General features: G+C 43.9%; 1 protein-coding gene across 1 annotated transcript in view; it reads left to right on the plus strand.

Moving 5' to 3' along the window:
* Nucleotides 1-20689, plus strand: part of LOC122798683 (gastrula zinc finger protein XlCGF57.1-like) — a 155420-nt gene that overhangs the window by 113476 nt on the left and 21255 nt on the right. The window lies entirely within an intron of this gene.

Consider the following 20689-nt stretch of genomic DNA (forward strand, 5'->3'; position numbering starts at 1 on the left):
AGTAATCTAAGTGCTCTGTTTCTTTGAAGGTCTAGGTACACTAAGTGCTCTGTGTCTGTAGGTCTGCGTGCACTAACTGTTCTGTGTGTATGTAGGTCTAGGTACACTAAGTGTTCTGTGTGTCTGTAGTTCTAGGTTCACTAAGTGCTCTGTGTGTCTGTAGGTCTAGATACACTTAGTGCTCTGTGTGTATGTAGGTCAAGGTACATTAAATGTTCTGTGTGTCTGCAGGTCTAGGTATACTAAGTGTTCTGTGTCTGTAGGTCAATTTACACTTAGTGCTCTGTGTGTCTGTAGGTCTAGGTACACTAAGTGCTCTGTCTGTCTGAAGGTCTGCGTACACTAACTGCTCTGTGTGTCTATAGGTCTAGGTACACTAAGTGCTCTGTTTCTCTAGGTACACTAAGTCTTCTGTGTGTCTTTAGGTCTAGGTACACCAACTGCTATGTGTATCTGTCGGTCTAGGTACACTAAGTGTTCTGTGTCTGTACGTCTAGGTACACTAAGTGCTGTGTGTGTCTGTAGGTCTAGGTACACTAAGTGCTCTGTGTGTCTGTAGGTCTAGGTACACTAAGTGCTCTGTGTGTCTGTAGGTCTGGGTACACTAAGTGCTCTGTGTGTCTGTAGGTCTAGGTACAGTGAGTACTCTGTGTGTCTGTAGGTCTAGGTACACTAAGTGCTCTTTGTGTCTTTAGGTCTAGTTACACCAAGTGCTCTGGGTGTCTGCATGTATAGGAAAACTAAGTGCTCTGTTTGTCTGTAGCTCTGTCTAAGCCAAACTCTACTTCGACACCCATCTCTCCAAGTCCCACTAACACAACTTTGTTTTCTTTTGAGCCAGTTCCCATTACTTACATCAAATCTCTACTACTCAAGCTAAAACATTGCTCTCCTTCCACTGACACTCTATCTCCTACATTCCTCAAACTTGCTGCTGACTCAATTACCTATCCTGTATCTATACTAATTAATCGATGTATTCTGGAATCAACTGTCCCCACCCTTTGGAAATCTTTCTTCACTATCCCTCTTCATAAAGGTGGAAACTCCACTGACCCCTCAAACTACCGACCCATTGACATTCTGTCCCCCCTCTCCAAGATATTAGAAAAATGTATTGACTCACAGCTTCTCAATCACCTCCTCACACACCACTTACTTACCCCTACCCAACATGGATTTCGTCCTCACCACAGCACCACCACTGCCCTCCTCTCCTTCACTCATATCATTGCAGAGTCCCTAGACAACAATAAACTCATTTCCTGTCTTTTCCTAGATCTTTCCAAAGCCTTCAATACCATCTCTCATACTCTACTACTATCCAAACTTGCAAATCTCCACCTATCCCCCTCCACACTTGCCTGGTTTAATAGTTACCTATCTGGCAGGGAACAATCTGTCAAATTGCTCTCGACCTCCTCACCTTTCCTTCCCATCTCCACTGGTGTTCCCCAAGGCTCCATCTTGGGACCCATTTTGTTTAACATCTTCACCAATGATCTTTACACCTCATGCAAAGAATCCTCCCTTATTCAGTATGCCGACGACTCCACACTTATATCCAACTCAAACAACATTCCTGAACTACACTCCCTAACCCAACAGGCCCTACTATCCACTGAACAATGGCTCTCACAGCCTATTGATCCTAAATCCCAAAAAGACCAAACTCCTACTTTTCCTTCCCCATTCTCTTTCTCATCATAAAACCTCCTTTATTATTATATCTTCTAACAATACAAACATCCAAGCTGACACCCACAAAAAACTCCTAGGGGTCATTATCGATGACAAACTCAATTTCAACCTACACATACTCCAATGTATAAAAAAAACAAACCAGAAACTAGGGCTGCTATATCGGGACAAAAAATTCCTAACCCCTGAATCTAGACTTACCCTGGGCCAGGCACTCCTCCTCCCCTCCCTCGTATACGCCGCCCCAGTTCTTACCAATATCCAGGCCTCCGCTCTAAACAAACTGCAACACACTTACCATAAAATAGCCAGATTCATTACTAACTCCCCATACACCTCACACCACTGCATTTCTTTATACTCTCTTCAATGGCTTGAACTTCCCCAGTTTCTGCTATCCTATCAATTTCATATGCTACACTCTATTCTTTATAAATCCTCCTTCTGTCCATCTCTATCTTCCTTAGTCTCCATCTACATCCCATCCTGGACCCTCCGCAATTCTAACCAACAATTACTTGATATCTACCACCCAAAAAGGTCAGAAGGCAAACTACTCTACAAACACTCCCTTGCCCATGCTTGGAACAAACTTCCCTTTGACTTACATTCAATCTCCCACATCTCACACTTTCAAAATGAACTAAAAGCTTATTTTCTCAATTCCAGAACCTGCCCTTGCCATGACCCTACCTAGTCTTCCTTCCCTTTATGTACCCTCAAAAGGACCATACTTAGTACCTCATTACACCTCTCTCTCCAATGTGTCTACTATGCATTTGCACAATTTTATACAAACAAAAAATGTTTATTGTTGACCTATTGAACTATATCAATGTAAAATTGTTACTTAGCTTCTTTTTAATGCAACTTTAACTGTATGCATGTAACCCAACATATATGTCAATCGTTTTGCTATAACTGCTGTTATATCAATATTGTTTAAAATTGTACTTGTTTTAAAATGTATTACTGGAGCTTTTCACCACGGGTATCCACTGAAAATGGGCGACAAGCCCAGTTGGACAAACCCTGTTAACAAATGTCAATAAATAAATAAATAAGTAAGTTTTCTGTGTGTCTGTTGGTCTAGGTACACTAAGTGCTCTGTGTGTCTGTAGGTCTAGGTACACTAAGTATTCTGTGTGTCTGTAGGTCTAGGTACACTAAGTGCTCTTTCTGTCTGTAGGTCTAGGTACACAAAGTGCTTTGTGTGTCTGTAGGTTGTGGTACACTAAGTGTTCTGTGTGTCTGTAGGTCTAGGAACACTAAGTGCTCTGTGTGTCTGAAGCTCTTCGTACACTAAGTGTTCTGTTTCTGTACGTCTAGGAACACTAAGTGCTCTGTGTGTCTGTAGGTCTAGGTACACTAAGTGCTCTGTGTCTATAGGTCTAGGTACACTAAGTGTTCTGTGTGTCTATAGACCTAGGTACACTAAGTGTTCTGTGTGTCTGTAGGTCTAGGTACACTAAGTGCTCTGTCTGTCAGTAGGTATAAGTGCACTAAGTGCTCTGTGTGTCAGTAGGTCAAGGTACACTAAGTGCTCTGTGTCTGTAGGTCTAGGTACACTAAGTGCTTTGTGTATCTGTAGGTCTAGGTACACTAAGTGCTCTGTGTGTCTGTAGGACTAGATACAATAAGTGTTCTGTGTGTTTGTAGGTCTAGGTACACTGAATGTTCTGTGTGTCTGTAGGTCTACGTACACTAAGTGCTCTGTGTGTCTGTAGGTCTAGGTACAGTAAGTACTCTGTGTGTCTGAAGGTCTGGGTACACTAAGTGCTCTTTGTGTCTGAAGGTCTGGGTACACTAAGTGCTCTGTCTGTCTGTAGTTCTAGGTACACTAAGTGCTCTTTTTGTCTGTATGTCTAAGTACACTGAGTGTTCTGTGTGTCTGTAGGTCTAGGTACACCAAGGGCTCTGTGTATCTGTAGGACTAGGTACACTAAGTGTTTATGTAGCTGTAGGTCTAGATACACTAAGTGCTCTGTGTATCTGTAGGTCTAGGTACAATAAGTGCTCTGTGGGTCGGTAGGTCTAAGTGCTCTGTGTGTCTGTAGGTCTAGGTACAGTAAGTGTGCTGTGTGTCTGTAGGTCTAGGTACACTAAGTGTTCTGTGTCTGTAGGTCAAGGTACACTAAGTGTGCTGTGTCTGTAGGTCTAGATACACTAAGTGTTCAGTGTGTCTGTAATTCTAGGTACACTAAGTGCTCTGTGTCTCTGTAGGTCTAGGTACACAACATGTTCTGTGTGTCTGCAGTTCTAGGTACACTAAGTGCTCTGTATGTCTGTAGGTCAAGGTACACTCAGTGCTCTGTGTGTCTGTAGGTCTAGGTACACTAAGTGCTCTGTTTGTCTGTAGGTCTAGGTACACTAAGTGTGCTGTGTGTCTGTAAGTCTTGGTAAACTAAGTGTTCTGTGTGTCTGTAGATCGAGGTACACTAAGTACTCTGTGTGTCTGTAGGTCTAGATACACAACGTGCTCTGGGTGTCTGTAGGTCTAGGTACACTAAGTGCTCTGGGTGTCTGTAAGTCTAGGTACACTAAGTGCTCTGTTTGTCTGTAGGTCTAGATACACTAAGTGTTCTGTGTCTACAGGTCTAGGTACACCAAGTGTTCTGTGTGTCTGTTAGTCTAGGTACACTACGTGTTCTGTGTTTCTGTAGATCTAGGTACACTACATGCTCTGTGTGTCTGTAGGTCTAGGCACACTAAGTGCTCTGTGTGTCTGTAGGTCTAGGTACACAAAGTGCTCTGTGTGTCTGTAGGTCTAGGTACATTAATTGCTCTGTGTGTCTGTAGGTCTAGGTACACTAAGTGCTCTGTGTGTTTGTAGGTCTAGGTACACTAAGTGCTCTGTTTGTTTGTAGGTCTAGGTACACTAATTGCTTTGTGTGTCTGTAGGTCTAGGTACATTAAGTGCTTGTGTGTCTGTAGGTCTAGGTACACTAAGTGCTCTGTTTGTCTGTAGGTCTAGGTACACTGAGTGTTCTGTGTCTGTAGATCTAGGTACACCAAGTGTTCTGTGTGTCTGTTAGTCTAGGTACACTGAGTGCTCTTGTTTCTGTAGGTCTAAGTACACTAAGTGCTCTGTGTGCCTGTAGGTCCAGGTACACTAAGTGCTCTGTTTGTCTGTAGGTCTAGGTACACTAAGTAATCTGTGGGTCTGTAGGTCTAGGTACACTAAGTGCTCTTTGTGTCTGTAGGTCTAGGTACATTAAGTGGTCTATGTGTCTGTAGGTCTAGGTACACTAAGTGGTCTGTGTGTCTGTAGGTCTAGGTATACTATGTGTTCTGTGTGTCTGTAGGTCTAGGTACACTAAGTGCTCTGTCTGTCAGTAGGTATACGTGCACTAACTGCTCTGTGTGTCTGTAGGTCAAGGTACACTAAGTGCTCTGTGTCTGCAGGTCTAGGTACACTAAGTGTTTGTGTATCTGTAGTTTTAGGTACACTAAGTGTTCTGTGTGTCTGTAGGTCTAGGTACACTAAATGTTCTGTGTGTCTGTAGATCTACGTACACTAAGTGCTTTGTGTGTCTGTAGGTCTAGGTACAGTAAGTGCTCTGTGTGTCTGAAGGTCTGGGTACTATAAGTGCTTTTTATGTCTGAAGGTCTTGGTACACTAAGTGTTCTGTGTGTCTGTAGGTCTAGGTACACTAAGTGCTCTTTTTGTCTGTAGGTCTAGGTACACTGAGTGTTCTGTGTGTCTGTAGGTCTAGGTACACCAAGGGCTCTGTGTATCTGTAGGTCTAGGTACACTAAGTGTTCTGTGTGTCTGTAGGTCTAGGTACACTAAGTGCTCTGTGTCTGTAGGTCTAGGTACACTACGTACCCTGTGTGCCTGTTGGTCTAGGTACACTAAGTTCTCTGTATGTCTGTAGGTCTTCGTACACTAAGTGCTCTGTGCGTCTTTAGGTCTAGGTACACCAAGTTTTCTGTGTCTGTAGGTCCAGGTACACTAAGTGCTCTGTGTCTCTGTAGGTCTAGGTACAATAAGTGTTCTATGTGTCTGTAGGTCTAGGTACAGTAAGTGTTCTGTGTGTCTTTATGTCTATGTACACTAAATGTTCTGTGTCTGTAGTTCAAGGTACACTAAGTGTTCTGTGTCTGTAGGTCTAGATACACAAAGTGTTCTGTGTGTCTGTAGGTCTAGGTACACTAATTGTTCTGTCTGTCGGTAGGTCTAGGTACACTAAATGTTCTGTGTGCCTGTAGGTCTAGGTACACTAAGTGCTCTGTGTGGCTGTAGGTCAAGGTACAGTAAGTGCTCTGTCTGTCTATAGGTCTAGGTACACTAAGTGTTGTGTGTCTGTAGGTCTAGATACACAAAATGTTCTGTGTGTCTGTAGGTCTACGTACACTAAGTGCTCTGTGTGTCTGTAGGTCTAGGTACAGTAAGTGCTCTGTGTGTCTGAAGGTCTGGGTACACTAAGTGCTCTGTGTGTCTGAAGGTCTGCATACACTAAGTGCTCTGTATGTCTATAGGTCAAGTTGTACTATGTGCTCTATTTGTCTGTAGGTCTAGGTACACTAAGTGGTCTGTGTGTCTGTAGGTCTAGGTATACCAACTGCACTGTGTATCTGTAGTTCTAGGTACACTAAGTGCTCTGTGTCTATGTAGGTCTAGGTACAGTAAATGTTCCTTGTGTCTGTAGGTCTAGGTACACTAAGTGCTCTGTGTGTCTGTAGGTCTGGGTACACTAAGTGCTCTGTGTGTCTGTAGGTCTAGGTACACTAACTGCTCTGTGTGTTTGTAGATCTAGGTACACTAAGTGTTCTGTGTGTCTGTATGTCTAGGTACACTAAGTGCTCTGTGTGTCTGTAGGTCTAGGTACACTAAGTGCTCTGTGTGTCTGAAGGTCTGCGTACACTAATTCCTCTGTGTGTCTGTAGGTCTAGGTACACTAAGTGCTCTGTGTGTCTGAACATCTGCGTACACTAACTGCTCTGTGTGTCTATAGGTCTAGGTACACTAAGTGCTCTGTTTGACTGTAGCTCTAAGTACAGTAAGTGTTCTGTGTGTCTGTAGGTCTAGGTACACTAACTGCTCTATGTATCTGTCGTTCTAGGTACACTAAGTGTTCTGTGTCTGTACGTCTAGGTACACTAAGTGCTCTGTGTGTCTGTAGGTCTGGGTACACTAAGTGCTCTGTGTGTCTGTAGGTCTAGGTACACTAAGTGCTCTGTGTGTTTGTAGATCTAGGTACACTAAGTGTTCTGTGTGTCTGTATGTCTAGGTACACTAAGTGCTCTGTGTGTCTGTAGGTCTAGGTACACTAAGTGCTCTGTGTGTCTGAAGGTCTGCTTACACTAATTCCTCTGTGTGTCTATAGGTCTAGGGACACTAAGTGCTCTCTTTGTCTTTAGCTCTAGGTACACTAAGTGTTCTGTTTGTCTGTAGGTCTAGGTACACTAAGCGCTCTGTGTCTGTAGGTCTGGGTACACTAAGTACTCTGTGTGTCTGTAGGTCTAGGTACCCTAAGTGCTCTGTGTGTCTGTCGGTCTTGGTACATTAAGTGTTCTGTGTGTCTGTAGGTCTAGGTAAACTAAGTGCTCTGTGAGTCTGTAGGTCTAGGTACACTAAGTGCTCTGTGTGTCTGTAGGTCTAGGTGCTCTAATTTTTTTGTGTGTCTGTAGGTCTAGGTAAACAAAGTGTTCTGTGTGTATGTAGGTCTAAGTAATCAAAGTGCTCTGTTTGTTTGTAGGTCTAGGTACACTAAGTGCTCTGTGTCTGTAGGTCTAGGTACACTAAGTGCTCTGTGTGTCTGTAGGTCTGCCTACACTAAGTGTTCTGTGTGTCTGTAGGTCTAGTTACAATAAGTGTTCTGTGTCTGTAGGTCTAAGTACACCAAGTGTTCTGTGTGTCTGTTAGTCTAGGTACACTAAGTGTTCTGTGTGTCTGTAGGTCTAGGTACACCAAGTGTTCTGTGTGTCTTTAGGTCTAGGTACACTAAATGTTCTGTGTGTCTTTAGGTCTAGGTACACTAAGTGCTCTGTGTGACTGTAGGTCTGCATACACTAAGTTTTCTGTGTGTCTGTAGGTCTAGGTACATTAAGTGTTCTGTGTCTGTAGAGCTAGGTACACTAAGTGCTCTGTGTGTCTGTAGGTCTAGGTTCACTAAGTACTCTGTGTGTCTGTAGGTCTAGGTACACTTAGTGCTCAGTGTATATTTAGGTCGAGGTACATTAAATGTTCTGTGTGTCTGCAGGTCTAGGTACACTAAGTGTTCTGTGTCTGTTGGTCTAGATACACTAAGTCTTCAGTGTGTCTGTAAGTCTAGGTACACTGAGTGCTGTGTGTGTCTTTAGGTCTAGGTACACAAAGTGTTCTGTGTGTCTGTAGGTCTAGGTACACTAAGTGCTCTGTGTGTCTGTAGGTCTAGGTACACTAAGTGCTCAGTGTCTGTAGGTCTAGGTACACTAAGTGCTCTGTGTGTCTGTATTTCTAGGTACACTAAGTGTTCTATGTGTCTGTAGGTCTAGGTACACTAAGTGTTCTGTGTGTCTGTAGGTCTAGGTACAGTAAGTGCTCTGTCTGTCTGTAGGTCTAGGTACACTAAGTGTTGTTTGTCTGTAGGTCTAGATACACAAAATGTTATGTGTGTTTGTAGGTCTACGTACACTAAGTGCTCTGTGTGTCTGTAGGTCTAGGTACAGTAAGTGCTCTGTGTGTCTGAAGGTCTGGGTACACTAAGTGCTCTGTGTGTCTGAAGGTCTGCGTACACTAAGTGCTCTGTTTGTCTATAGGTGGACTAAGTGCTCTGTTTGTCTGTAGGTCTAGGTACACTAAGTGGTCTGTGTTTCTGTAGGTCTAGGTACACCAACTGCACTGTGTATCTGTAGGTCTAGGTACACTAAGTGCTCTGTGTGTATGTAGGTCTAGGTACACTAAATATTCCTTGTGTCTGTATGTCTAGGTACACTAAGTGCTCTGTGTGTCTGTAATTCTAGGTACACTAAGTGCTCTGTGTGTTTGAAGGTCTGCGTACACTAACTGTTCTGTGTGTCTATAGGTCTAGGTACACTAACTGCTCTATGTATCTGTCGTTATAGGTACACTAAGTGTTCTGTGTCTGTACGTCTAGGTACACTAAGTGCTCTGTCTGTCTGCAGGTCTAGGTACACTAAATGTTCTGTGTGTCTGTAAATCTAGGTACTCTAAGTGCTCTGTGTCTGTAGGTCTAGGTACACTAAGTGTTCTGTGTCTGTAGGTCTAGGTACACTAAGTGCTCTGTGTGTCTGTAGGTCTAGGTACACTAAGTGCTCGGTGTCTGTAGGTCTGGGTACACTAAGTGCTCTGTGTGTCTGTAGGTCTAGGTAAACAAAGTGTTCTGTGTGTCTATAGGTCAAGGTGCACAAAGTGCTCTGTTTGTCTGTAGGTCTAGGTACACTAAGTGTTGTGTGTCTGTAGGTGTAGGTACACTAAGTGTTTTGTGTGCCTGTAGGTCTAGGTACACTAAGTGCTCTGTCTGTCTGTAGGTCTAGGTACACTAAGTGCTGTGTGTCTGTACGTCTAGACACAAAATGTTCTGTGTGTCTGTAGGTCTACGTACAATAAGTGCTCTGTGTGTCTGTAGGTCTAGGTACAGTAAGTGCTCTGTGTGTCTGAAGGTCTGGGTACACTAAGTGTTCTGTGTGTCTGTAGGTCTAGGTACACTAACTGCTCTATGTATCTGTTGTTCTAGGTACACTAAGTGTTCTGTGTCTGTATGTCTAGGTACACTAAGTGCTCTGTGTGTCTGTAGGTCTAGGTACACTAAGTGCTCTGTGTCTGTAGGTCTGGGTACACTAAGTGCTCTGTGTCTGTAGGTCTAGGTACACTAAGTGCTCTGTGTGTCTGTAGGTCTAGGTACACTATGTACCCTGTGTGTCTGTTGGTCTAGGTACACTAAGTTCTCTGTATGTCTGTAGATGTCCTTCAAGAATGCAACTGCAGTCCTGACATATGGGTTGTCCTGCCTCAGGCAGCCCTTCGGTCGGCCGGATTCCAAAGTCTGGGTCCAGCGTCGGCTGATGTCGCCTCCTCCCCGACGTCAGAGCGGCTGGGGTATAAAGGCATCCGCCGACGCAATCTTCTTCAGTCTTTCTTGCCGCGCGGTGCCCGAAGCAGAAGCAGTTCGCAAGTGCCGGTCGGTCAGCTCCTGTGTTTTCAGTTACCGAAGTCATCAAAAAGCTAAGTACCCCGTTGGAGAACATTTTTCTTGCCTCAGCCGATGTCAGAAAAAATTGAAAAGGTTAATAATTGTTTGTCTTGTGGTAAACAAATACCTCATAAGGACTTCCATTCTTACTGCCTTCCCTGCCTGGGCCCAGACCACGACGTCTCGGCCTGTGCTGCCTGTGCTTGCTTTAATAAGCGCACACTCAGGCGCCGGGCAGAATTTGCCGAAGACTTTTTTGGCGAAAATTACGCTTATATCATGCCGTCGGAACAACCGACAGCACATATTTCCAAAAAACGTAAGGACCGGGACCGACATCCTCGGCCTGCGTCGTCCACCGATACCACGCCTAAGCCTTCCGCGAGTGCATCGGTCTCCTCGGAGGCGGTAATTCAACCACTCCAGGCCAACGACACCACTTTACCGTGTACTTCGGTCCCGGAGGTTTCCCCGGTGCCGGTTGTTGATTTTCCTCCCGAAACCGAAGCTCAAGATTTACCTGACACCATAGCAGTGGATAAAGTTACTCCTGCACGTGGGGCAGCTAGGCCTCCGGTCTCCATGTCCATCAAGGCCTACACACGTGCTAAGGCTGCCAGCCAGGCTAAGGCCCATCCTCCTAAATCTTTTTCCCAGGGCCCCTTTTCTGATAAACAGATCATGACTCTAGCTGCAGATCTAATCTCTCTAATCAGAGGTTCTCAGTCGCATCCAGACAGAGGTTCTCAGCCGCCTGCAGATAAAAGGCCTAGGACTGAGCAGACAGATACCCTCTCTTCAAATGAAGCCTCTAGGGATTCAGAGCACTCAGATACCCAGGAAGAATCCTTCCAGGCCTACGAGGACTCTGATGCTGAGGAATCAATTCCTTCTGCCTCTCCTCCAGAGGATATTTCTTTCGGAGAAGTTCTCCACTCCATGAGAGAACATTTTCAGTGGCAGGGTCAGGAATTCTCTGACTCCAGGAAATGGCTACGTACCTTCCTTAAGTTACCCCAGCACAGACCATTAGCTATTCCTCCAGTGTTGGATGTCCTGGATGATGTATTCTCAGACTCCAGTGCTTCCCCTGATTCTCTCCCTCCTGCTCCTGTCAAGCCAGACAGATATTACAGGGTTCCTGAAACTCATAAGCATCTCTTTAAGGCCCACTCTGTGGATCTAGAAACTATTTCACAGGGCCCCAAAGGAGTGGCTACTTCCTCGGCCAAAAACCCTTTGCCCGCGGACAGGGAATCTAGGTCCCTGGAGAGATGGGGCAAAAAAGTTTATACCTCTTCCACCCTTGCCATGAGGACACTTAACTGTCTTTTTCATATGTTTCAGTACCAGGATTACTTAATGGATGATTTGCAGAAAAAGTTAGCCTCTCCTGAGCCTATAGATAGAAAGGCATTGCAGGATTTGGTTCATAACACCCAGCAGGTTAGCAATCATTTTCTTCAGTGTGCAAATAAAAACTTGTACGCTATGCCAAAGTCCTGATAAAGCTCCAAAACACAGACAACTCCAAAATAAAAAGCAACAGGACACTGCTGTGTGAATAAAACGTAGTAAAATTTAATCCAGATATAGACAGATAAAATACCAGGTAAGCGCTTTCGGGTTACACCCTTCATCAGACAAAGACACATTATTCAAACAACATTTTTAAAAGATGAAACAACCAATAGCAGTTAATGAAAAACCCGCCTATTTTGAAGGGTGGGTTTAACTGGAATGACATCATTTAGTCCTGGTTCCCTATGTGCCATAAACTCAATGATCCACCTTGATTCAGCCAAAGCTGTCTGATGTTTAACATCACCCCCCCTACTGTTTGGCCTAATATTGACAACGGCCCTAAATTTAAAACTATGTGTAGGATTTCCACTAATGTGCCTATATAGGGCATTACTTGGATCACTGTTCCTAATGCTACTCAAGTGCTGCAGAATTCTGACCTTAAACATATTGTTGGTCATTCCTACATAAAAACAGGAACAGTCAACACATTCAGCTAGGTACACTATATTGGTAGTCCTACATGTGGCCCTCCCTTTTAAATGAAACGTCTTCCTAGTTATTGGGTGTGTAAATATAGTCTCCTTATTAATGTGGTTACATGCCTTGCATATCCCACAGGGAAGTGTCCCTGCAGTGATCTTTAGGGACCCACCTTGACCACCCGTCCCTTCCTTACACAGTAGATCTTTAAGATTCCTATTTCTCCTATACCGGAATCTGGGGCTATTGTCAACAATGCCCCTTAGTTCAATATCACTGGTTAAAATATTCCAATTGTTTAATACAATCCTGTTGATGTCATTTATATTACTGCCATAAGTAAACAACAATTTAGGGCCCATTTGCTTACAAACATTATTATCACTCGATGGTTCTCCATCATGTGTTCTCCTTAACCAGGGCTTATATTTGGTCCGTCTGAGTTTAACACTATCATTAATAACACTGTGTACCAATCTTTCATTATAACCTCTATCCTTAAAACATTTGTCAAGTTTATCCAACTCCTCATCAAACTGTTGATCCAGTACACTCACCCTAGAGACCCGACTGACCTGCCCCTTCACAATGGCAGAACACTCTGTTATCTTATGACAGCATGCATCCCCAACATGTGTTCCCTAACATTGTGAAGGGGCAGGTCTACTGGATCAACAGTTTGATGAGGAGTTGATAAACTTGACAAATGTTTTAGATAGTGTTAAACTCAGACGGACCAAATATAAGCCATGGGGAACCATCGAATGATAATAATGTTTGTAAGCAAATAAGCCTTAAATTGTTGTTTACTTATGGCAGTAATATAAATGACATCAACAGAATTGTATTAAACAATTGGAATATTTTAACCAGTGATATTGGACTAAGGGCATTGTTGACAATAGCCCCAGATTTAAAGATCTACTGTTCACTGCAGGGACACTTCCTGTGGGATATGCAAGGCATAACCACATTAATAAGGAGACTATATTAGGAAGACGTTTCATTTAAAAGGGAGGGCCACATGTAGGACTACCAATATAGTGTACCTAGCTGAATGTGTTGACTGTTCCTGTTTTTATGTAGGAATGACCAACAATATGTTTAAGGTCAGAATTCTGTAGCACTTGAGTAGCATTAAATATAGGCACATTAGTGGAAATCCTACACATAGTTTTAAATTTAGGGCCGTTGTCAATATTAGGCCAAACAGTAGGGGGGGGGTGATGTTAAACATCAGACAGCTTTGGCTGAATCAAGGTGGATCATTGAGTTTATGGCATAGAACCAGGACTAAATGATGTATTCCAGTTAAACCCACCCTTCAAAATAGGGTTTTTATTAACTGCTATTGGTTGTTTCATCTTTAAAAATGTTGTTTGAATAATGTCTTTGTCTGATGAATATTTTATCTGTCTATATCTGGATTAAATTTTACTACATTTTATTCACACAGCAGTGTCCTGTTGCTTTTTATTTTGGAATTTTCTTCAGTGTGGTTATGATGCATTGGAAGCTTCATGTAGGGCAGCTATGACAGGGGCCGTTATACGTAGACATGCTTGGCTGAAGGAACAGCCACTGCCAGACCATGTTAAAGTAAAGCTCCTAGATGCACCTCTGGAAAAACAGAAGCTTTTTGGTGCTAATGCACAGGATGTGTTGAAGTCTATTGAGGAAAAGGCTAAATCAGTACAGACAGTCAAGGATTTCCTCCAGATTCAGCCACCCAGATTCAGCAGGAATTGGCCTTCAAAGAATTGGTCCTTTCCAGACACTGACAAGTTTCAAAGGGGAAAAAACATGCGTGCTCGAGGTAGAGGGCAATACCGAGGCTCTACAGGGGCCGCCAATGGCAACCACCAAATCAGAGAAGTGGCGCAGGAGTTCAGCTGCACCACAGGGACAATCACAATGACTTGACTTTCACACCGCCGACCAAGGCTCAAAGAGAAGCACCTCTAGGCGGAAAATTATCCTTATTCTCAAAGAACTGGCACATTTTAACCAAGGACAAATGGATTCTGGACATAGTAGACAAAGGTTACAGGTTCCACTTCCATACCTTACCAACGAGACAAGGCATGCCAAACCTGCCACAAAATCAAAGGGCAGAGGCACTCATACAAGTTTCAAAGCTGTTACAAATAAAAGCAATAGAAAAGGTTCCTCCTCAGGAACAAGGCCAGGGATTCTGTTCAAAACTGTTCCTTGTTCCAAGAAAAGAAAAGCAATGGAGACCTATACTGGACTTGTCCGCTCTAAACACTTTTCTCATTGTGCCAAAATTCAAAATGCTGACGTTACAGCAACTCCTTCCCATGCTGGGAAAGCGGTCTTGGCTGGTTACTCCGGACCTCAAGGAGGCATACCTGCATGTCCCAAACAGACACTGTTGCAGAAGATACCTCGGATTTCTTGCAGGGTCAGAGCATTATCAATTCTCAGCATTGCCGTTTGGCTTATCTACTGTGCCCAGAGTATTCACGAAATGCCTGGCATCAGTAGTTGCACATTGCAGGCTCCAGGGGATTCAAATATACTCTTACCTGGACGACTGCCTTATACAAGCAGACAGCAAACAAACCTTGATAAGAAACTTGGACTATGTCATTCAATTACTACAGGCTTTGGGATACACAGTCAACATTCAAAAATCAAGACTACTGCCATCCCAACAGATTATTTTTCTAGGAGCCAAACTGGACACACAATCACAAATGGCTTTCCTCACAGAGGAGAAACAAGAACATTTACCAGATTACTTCAAAGCCTAGCAAAGCTCACCCAGCTGACCGCAAGGAAAATCCTGCAGGCCCTGGGGTTCATGGCATCTTGCATTCTTCTGATCCTCTGGCAAGACTACACATGAGAAAGCTACAATGGTACCTAAAAGCTTATGGTCTCAACACAGCCACAATCTAGAAGACGTAATACCACTCATTCCATGCCTGCAAAGGAATTTTTGTGGTGGGCTCAAGCAAGTCATTTAAACAAAGGCATGTCTTTCAACAAACCTCTAGCAAGTCAAACCATTACAACAGACGCCTCAGATCATGGATGGGGGCACATGGAGGGCAGATACATTCAAGGGCAATGGACTCCCAGGAAATGCATCTGCACATAAATCAAAAAGAGATGTTGGCAGTGATACATGCAATCGAGGCCTTGGAAATTCCTTCAACAAGGTCATCTGCTAATAAGGACAGACAACACCACTGTCATGTGGTATATAAACAAGCAGGAGGCACTCATTCTTATCCCTCTGCAGACTAACAATGACTCTTTGGGAAAAGTCCCTGAAACTGAACATCCACTTGCAATCCCAGTTTGTTCCAGGCAAGGACAATGTTCTGGCCGGACAGGCTGAGCAGAAATTTCTTGGATCCACACGAATGGATGCTGCATCCACACATTTTCTCACAAATAACAAGTGCATGGGAAGACCAGACATAGATCTCTTTGCTTCTCACCTCAATCATCACCTGGAAGTTCTGTTCAGGACGCACCATCCTCTAGCCTGGAGAATGGATGCTCTCTCCTTCAGCTGGAATTCCCTAACAATTTATGCATTCCCTCCTCTACCATTACTGACCAAGGTGTTACTGAAGATCAAAGCAGAACAACCAAAAGGAATTTTGATAGCTCCAGACTGGCCAAGGCAGCACTGGTATCCATTGCTACTGAGCATAACTCACACCAAACCGTGGCCCTTGCCTCAATGGCCTCTGCTTCTAACTCAGCACAATTACAGGACTGTTTATCAAAACCTGCAAACATTGCAGCTGACAGCTTGGAGGGTTCCATGACTTTTAACCATATCTCTCTTTCCGAAAAAGTTCAAGAAATCTTGCTGGAAGCACGCAGACCTTCCACCAGAAAAACCTATTCAGCCAAGTGGAAGAGATTCATCATCTGGAATGCCAACAAGGGTCAGGATGCATCAGTAATGAACATACCACAGATATTAAAATACTTGGCAGAAATGTTTCATAGTGGCCTCTCATTTTCTTCCATAAAAATTCACGCTTCAGCAATCTCAGAAAAATACAACTGTGACCCACCTGTGTTTTCGCATCCCTTGCTAAGACAGTTTCTAAGAGGGATAAAGAATATCAAACCTCCCAGAAAACCACCAGTACCTGCATGGGACCTCAATTTCGTCTTGGAAAAATTAACTCTTCCTCCTTTTGAACCAGCAGCATCTTCAGAAATGCAATTTCTCTCCTGGAAAACGGTTTTCCTGTTGGCAGTTACCTCAGCAAGAAGAGTCTCGGAGATATAGGCCCTCATGGCAGTACCTCCCTTTCTCATTTTTCATCAGGACAGAGTTTCTCTAAGAACCAATCCTTCATTCATGCCAAAAGTGATATCCAGGGTGTCTCTAAATCAAGCAATTCACATGCCTACTTTCTTTCCCACTCCTCAAAATAAGGGGGAAAAGCTGCTGCACACTTTGGACATACACAGACAATTACGCTACTACTTGGACAGAACAAAGACCACCAGAAAGTCTGACCAACTATTTGTAGCCTATGCTGCTGGAGTGCAAGGAAAGGCAATCTCCAAACAAACAATTTCAAAATGGATTGGACACTGCATCAGATTCTGTTACTCTTTCCATGGAAAAGGTGTGCCAGCCAATATTAGGCCACACTCCACCAGAGCTATAGCCACATCCACAGCCTTTCTAAGAGGAGTGGCTACAAAGGACATTCTAGAGGCTGCTACATGGAGCTCCATGCATACATTTACCAAACACTACAACCTGCCTTTATACTCCAGATCCTGAGCAGGCTTTGCTTCGGCAGTCCTGCAGGGCATTTTAGCTACACCATCCCTTTCTTAGATCCTACCACCCCCAGCTTGGCTATGGTATTCAACCCATATGTCAGGACTGCAGTTGCATTCTTGAAGGACATAGTACAGTTTTGTACCTACCATAAATGTAGATGTCCGATAGATATGCAACTGCAGTCAGGTTTTCCCTCCCTCCTACCCCTCTGCAATTTTCCTTTTGGGTCCATTCCCCCTTTTCTCTATTAGCTGGTGATATCTGTTATGGTGTATCTGTTTATTACTGTTGTGCATGTCTGGAATTTTTTATCCATTCACCAAATTTAGCCTTCTTTGGAGGGCACCTGGCATCTGGGGCAAGAAACACTGAAGAAGATAGCGTCGGCGGATGCCTTTATACCCCAGCCGCTCTGATGTCAGGGAGGAAGCGACATCAGCCGACGCCGGACCCAGACTTTGGAATCCAGCCGACCGAAGGGCTGCCTGAGGCAGGACAACCCATATGTCAGGACTGCAGTTGCATATCTATCGGACATCTACATTTATGGTAGGTACAAAACTGAACTGTCTTCGTACACTAAGTGCTCTGTGCATCTTTAGGTCTAGGTGCACCAAGTGTTCTGTGTCTGTAGGTCCAGGTACACTAAGTGCTCTGTGTCTCTGTAGGTCTAGGTACACTAAGTGTTCTATGTGTCTGTAGGTCTAGCTACAGTTCTGTGTGTCTGTATGTCTAGGTACACTAAGTGTTCTGTGTCTGTAGGTCAAGGTACACTAAGTGTTCTGTGTCTGTAGGTCTAGGTACACTAATTGTTCTGTCTGTCTGTAATTCTAGGTACACTAAGTGCTCTGTGTGTCTGAAGGTCTGCGTACACTAACTGCTCTGTGTGTCTATAGGTCTAGGTACACTAAGTGCTCTGTTTGTCTGTAGCTCTAAGTACACAAAGTGTTTTGTGTGTCTGTAGGTCTAGGTACAATAACTGCTCTATGCATCTGTCGTTCTAGGTACACTAAGTGTTCTGTGACTGTACGTCTAGGTACACTAAGTGCTCTGTCTGTCTGCAGGTCTAGGTACACTAAATGTTCTGTGTGTCTGTAAATCTAGGTACACTAATTGTTCTGTCTGTCTGTAGGTCTAGGTACACTAAGTGTTCTGTGTGCCTGTAGGTCTAGGTACACTAAGTGCTCTGTGTGTCTGTATTTCTAGGTACACTAAGTGCTCTGTGTGTCTGTAGGTCTAGGTACAGTAAGTGCTCTGTCTGTCTGTAGGTCTAGGTACACTAAGTGTTGTGTGTCTGTAGGTCTAGATACACAAAATGTTCTGTGTGTTTGTAGGTCTAGGTACAGTAAGTGCTCTGTGTGTCTGAAGGTCTGGGTACACTAAGTGCTCTGTGTGTCTGAAGGTCTGCGTACATTAAGTAATCTGTATGTCTACAGTTCAGGGTGCACTAAGTGCTCTGTTTGTCTATAGGTCTAGGTACACTAAGTGGTCTGTGTGTCTGTAGGTCTAGGTACACCAACTGCACTGTGTATCTGTAGGTCTAGGTACACTAAGTGCTCTGTGTGTATGTAGGTCTAGGCACACTAAATGTTCCTTGTGCCTGTAGGTCTAGGTACACTAAGTGCTCTGTGTGTCTGAAGGTCTGCGTACACTAACTGCTTTGTGTGTCTATAGGTCTAGGTACACTAAGTGCTCTGTTTGTCTGTAACTCTACGTACACTAAGTGTTCTGTGTGTCTGTAGGTCTAGGTACACTAGCTGCTCTATGTATCTGTCGTTCTAGGTACACTAAATGTTCTGTGTCTGTACGTCTAAGTACAGTAAATGCTCTGTGTGTCTGTAGGTCTAGGTACACTAAGTGCTCTGTGTCTGTAGGTCTGGGTACACTAAGTGCTCTGTGTGTCTGTAGATCTAGGTACACTAAGTGCTCTGTGTGTCTCTAGGTATAGGTACACTAAGTGCTCTGTGTGTCTGAAGGTCTGCGTACACTAATTCCTCTGTGTGTCTATATGTCTAGGTACACTAAGTGCTCTGTTTGTCTTTAGTTCTAGGTACACCAACTGCTCTGTGTATCTGTAGGTCTAGGTACACTAAGTGCTCTGTGTCTGCAGGTCTGGGTACACTAAGTACTCTGTGTGTCTGTAGGTCTAGGTACGCTAAGTGCTCTGTGTGTTTGTAGGTTTAGGTACACTAAGTGTTCTGTGTGTCTGTAGGTCTAGGTACACTAAGTGCTCTGTGTGTCTGTAGGTCTAGGTACCCTAAGTGCTCTGTGTGTATTTCGGTCTTGGTACATTAAGTGTTCTATGGGTCTGTAGCTCTAGGTACACTAAGTGTTCTGTGTGTCTGTAGGTCTAGGTACACTAAGTGCTCTGTGTGTCTTTAGGTCTAGTTACACTAAGTGCTCTGTGTGTCTGTAGGTCTAGTACACTAAGTGTTCTGTGTGTCTGTAGGTCTAGGTAAACTAAGTGCTCTGTGTGTCTGTAGGTCTAGGTACTCTAATTTTTCTGTGTGTCTGTAGGTCTAGGTACACTAAGTGATCTGTGTGTCTGTAGGTCTAGGTACACTAAGTGTTCTGTGTCTGTAGGTCTAAGGACATTAAGTGCTCTGTGTGTCTGTAGGTCTAGGTAAACAAAGTGTTCTGTGTGTATGTAGGTCTAAGTAATCAAAGTGCTGCTCCGAGGTCTAGGTACACTAATTGCTCTGTGTCTGTAGATCTACGTACACTAAGTGCTCTGTGTGTCTGTAGGTCTGCCTACACTAAGTGTTCTGTGTGTCTGTAGGTCTAGGTACACCAAGTGTTCTGTGTCTCTAGGTCTAGGTACACTAATTGTTCTGTCTGTCTGTAATTCTAGGTACACTAAGTGCTCTGTGTTTCTGTAGGTCTAGGTGCACTAAGTGCCCTGTGGGTCTGAAGGTCTGCGCACACTAAGTGCTCAGTGTGTCATTAGGTCTAGGTACACTAAGTGTTCTGTGTGTCTGTAGGTCTAGGTACACTAAGTGCTCTGTGTGACTGTAGGTCTGCATACACTAAGTGTTCTGTGTTTCTCTAGGGCTAGGTATACTTAGTGCTCAGTGTATATGTAGGTCGAGGTACATTAAATGTTCTATGTGTCTGCAGGTCTAGGTACACTAAGTGTTCTGTGCCTGTAGGTCTAGATACACTAAGTCTTCAGTGTGTCTGTAAGTCTAGGTACACTGAGTGCTGTGTGTGTCTTTAGGTCTAGGTACACAAAGTGCTCAGTGTGTCTGTAGGTCTAGGTACACTAAGTGTTCTTTGTGTCTATAGACCTAGGTACAATAAGTGTTCTGTGTGTCTGTAGGTCTAGGTACACTAAGTCCTCTGTGTGTCTGTAGGTCTAGGTACACTAAGTACTCTGTGTCTGTAGATCAAGGTACACCAAGTGTTCTGTGTGTCTGTTGGTCTAGGTACACTAAGTGCTCTGTTTTTCTGTAGGTCTAGGTACACTACGTGTTCTGTGTGTCTGTAGGTCTAGGTACACTAAGTGCTCAGTGTGGCTGTAGGGCTATGTACAGTAAGTGTTCTGTGTGTCTGTAGGTCAAGGTACAGTACTTGCTCTGTGTGTCTGAAAGTCTGGGTACACTAAGTACTCTGTGTGTCTGAAGGTCTGTTTACACTAAGTGCTCTGTTTGTCTGTAGGTCTAGGTACACTAAGTGTTATGTGTGAATGTAGGTCTAGGTACACTAAGTCCTCTGTGTATCTGTATGTCTAGGTACACAAAGTGTTCTGTGTGTTTGTAGGTCTAGGTACATTGAGTGCTCTGTGTGTCTGTAGGTCTAGGTACTCTAAGTTTTCTGTGTCGGTAGGTCTAGATACACTAAGTCCTCTGTGTGTCTGTAGGTTTCAGTACAGTAAGTGTTGTGTGTGTCTCTAAGTCAAGGTACACTAAATGTTCTGTGTGTCTCTAGGTCTAGGTACACTAAGTGCTCTGTTTTTCTGTAGGTCTAGGTAAACTAAGTGTTCTGTTTGTCTGTAGGTATAGGTACAATAAGTGCTCTGTGTGTATGTAGGTCTAGGTACAGTAAGTGT

The sequence above is a fragment of the Protopterus annectens genome, chromosome 3.part1 (genome assembly GCF_019279795.1).
Source record: "Protopterus annectens isolate FY-2018-M chromosome 3.part1, PAN1.0, whole genome shotgun sequence".
In the NCBI taxonomy this organism is placed as follows: Eukaryota; Metazoa; Chordata; order Ceratodontiformes; family Protopteridae; genus Protopterus; species Protopterus annectens.